The sequence below is a fragment of the Eriocheir sinensis genome, unplaced genomic scaffold, assembly GCF_024679095.1.
Source record: "Eriocheir sinensis breed Jianghai 21 unplaced genomic scaffold, ASM2467909v1 Scaffold334, whole genome shotgun sequence".
Lineage (NCBI taxonomy): Eukaryota > Metazoa > Arthropoda > Malacostraca > Decapoda > Varunidae > Eriocheir > Eriocheir sinensis.
The window spans coordinates 367,501-370,000 of record NW_026111648.1 but is presented as its reverse complement, the minus strand read 5'-3'; the positions used below and the strand labels follow the sequence as shown (position 1 = coordinate 370,000).

The 2,500-nt window shown below is 43.6% G+C and overlaps 1 long non-coding RNA gene across 1 annotated transcript in view; it reads left to right on the top strand.

Moving 5' to 3' along the window:
• LOC126991770 (uncharacterized) overlaps positions 1-2,500 on the top strand; it is a 44,088-nt gene that overhangs the window by 31,433 nt on the left and 10,155 nt on the right. Inside the window, exon 3 of the long non-coding RNA XR_007745837.1 lies at positions 2,291-2,343. This is a non-coding gene — a long non-coding RNA (uncharacterized LOC126991770). The remainder of the gene's footprint in view (positions 1-2,290; positions 2,344-2,500) is intronic.

Genomic DNA, 2,500 nt, shown 5'->3' with positions numbered 1-2,500 from the left:
CGGTTCGCTGCGGCATTCCTGAACTGTAGAGAAGTTTTAAGGTCGCGGTGTTAAGGTAGCTACGTAAGGATGTGTGTTGAGGTATGTTAAGGTGTATTTTAAGGTAGCTATGTATGTTAAGGGATGTGTGTTGAGGTATGTTAAGGTGTATTTTAAGGTAGCTATGTATGTTAAGGGATGTGTGTTGAGGTATGTTAAGGTGTATTTTAAGATAGCTATGTATGTTAAGGGATGTGGGTTGAGGTATGTTAAGGTGTATTTTAAGGTAGCTATGTATGTTAAGGGTATGTGTTGAGGTATGTTAAGGTGTATTTTAAGGTAGCTATGTGTGTTAAGGTGTATTTTAAGGTAGCTATGTGTGTTAAGGGATGTGTGTTGATGTATGATAAGGTGTATTTTAAGGTAGCTATGTATGTTAAAGGATGTGTGTTGAGGTATGTTAAGGTGTATTTTAAGGTAGCTATGTTAAGAGGGGGGGATATATTAAGATACCTGTTTTAAGATAGGCGTAAAAGATAACTAAATAAATCAGAGCGGGAGTGAGGCCATGCTGTGGTCGTGTTCCCGGATGCTTTTGGTTCCCACATCAGCTGTTTCCCAAGGCCACGAAGGAGACAAGTCGGGTTCACAGGATTGTCTTTTTTCACGTTCATGGTGCAGAAGCCTCTTAATTATTTTTCGGTTTTCACTTTCGGTTCGGTTTTGGGTTCGGTTCGGTTTGGCTCGGTTTTCGGTTTTGGTTCGGTTTTCGGTTTTCACGTTCGGTTTTCGGTTTGGCTCGGTTTTGGTTCGGTTTTCGGTTTGGTTCGGTTTCGGTTGTTTTCGGTTTTCACGTTCATAGTGCCGAAGCCTCTCAATTATAACAGTGGTGTTCTCAGACGTTTTCTGTTCCCACGTCAACCGTTTCCCGAGTCCACGGAGATTAGTCGGGTTATCATGAACGTTATTTTTTTGTTCCTCCCGAAATTGACCTGTCTATCGGCCACTCCTCTGAGCTTTATAGGAGCAGCAAATAGCGTTTTTTTTCTTCATTATTGTTTCCTTTTTTCTTTGGCCTTGAGCTGTCTCCTGCTATAAAAAAAAGTCATGCTTGAAAAAAAATGGTGCTTATGATCCGTTCTGGCTGTTCTGGCAGGGTGACGTCACCGCCCACCACATAACCCAAGTCAGTGAGCGGCCTGCAGGTGGGCGGGGCGCGTGGATACCAAACCCTCCCCGGCCCAGGTCACACGCACGTTTAGTTACTCATAAGTTAAGGAGAAGAGCTGGTCCTGGACACACGTTTAGTTACTCATAAGTTAAGGAGAAGAGCTGGTCCTGGACACACGTTTAGTTACTCATTAGTTAAGGAGAAGAGCTGGTCCTGGACGCACGTTTAGTTACTCATAAGTTAAGGAGAAGAGCTGGTCCTGGACGCACGTTTAGTTACTCATTAGTTAAGGAGAAGAGCTGGTCCTGGCCGCACGTTTAGTTACTCATTAGTTAAGGAGAAGAGCTGGTTCTGGCAGGGTAACGTCCCCGCCCACCACATAACCCAAGTCAGTGGGCGGCGGGCAGGTGGGCGGGGCACGTGGCCACCAAACCCTCCCCGGCCCAGGTCACACGCATTTTTAGTTACTCATTAGTTAAGGAGAAGAGCTGGTTCTGGCAGGGTAACGTCCCCGCCCACCACATAACCCAAGTCAGTGGGCGGCGGGCAGGTGGGCGGGGCACGTGGCTACCAAACCCTCAGGCCACACGCACGTTTACTTACTCATTAGTTAAGGAGAAGAGCGAAGGGAGTGTTCAGCAACCGCGGCTAACAGTAAAGTATTCAGGACCTGACGCGGCGGGTACAGGTTGGGTACGCGGCGCTGGAGGAGACTGGCAAGAAAAACTAAATAAATAAATAGGGTGAATGAAACAAATGACGTACTTGTATCGTTAATGAAAATTGGAGTTTGGAAGAGAGGTTTGGTCTGCTGTTGCTTCCTCTTTCTATTATTTTTTTTACTTCCTCTTCTTCTTCTTCTTTTTCTTCTTCTTCTTCTCCTTTCCAGCTCTTTTTCTTCTCCTTTCTTTTTTCCTCTTTCTTACTCTTCTTTTTTCTTGTTATTATTCTTATTCTTATTCTTTCTATTGTCTGTGATATTTTTATTATTATTATTATTATTATTATTATTATTATTATTATTATTATTATTATTATTATTATTATTATTATTATTATCATCATCATCTTCATTATTGTCATCATCATTGTTGTTGTTGATTTGTTGTCGTGACCTAACGTGACCTCCTTGACCCCCAGCAGATCTGAGTGAAGGGCGCGGGCAGAGGTCAGCCGCGACACTCCAACAAGAGGTCAGTGTGTGTGTGTGTGTGTGTATGTGTGTGTGTGCTTTTACGTTTGTCCTATTGCGCTGGTGTGTTTTAGTGTGTGTGTGTGTGTGTGTGTGTGTGTGTGTGTGTGTGTGTGTGTGTGTGTGTGTTTGTTTGTTTGTTTGTTTGAGATTCACGA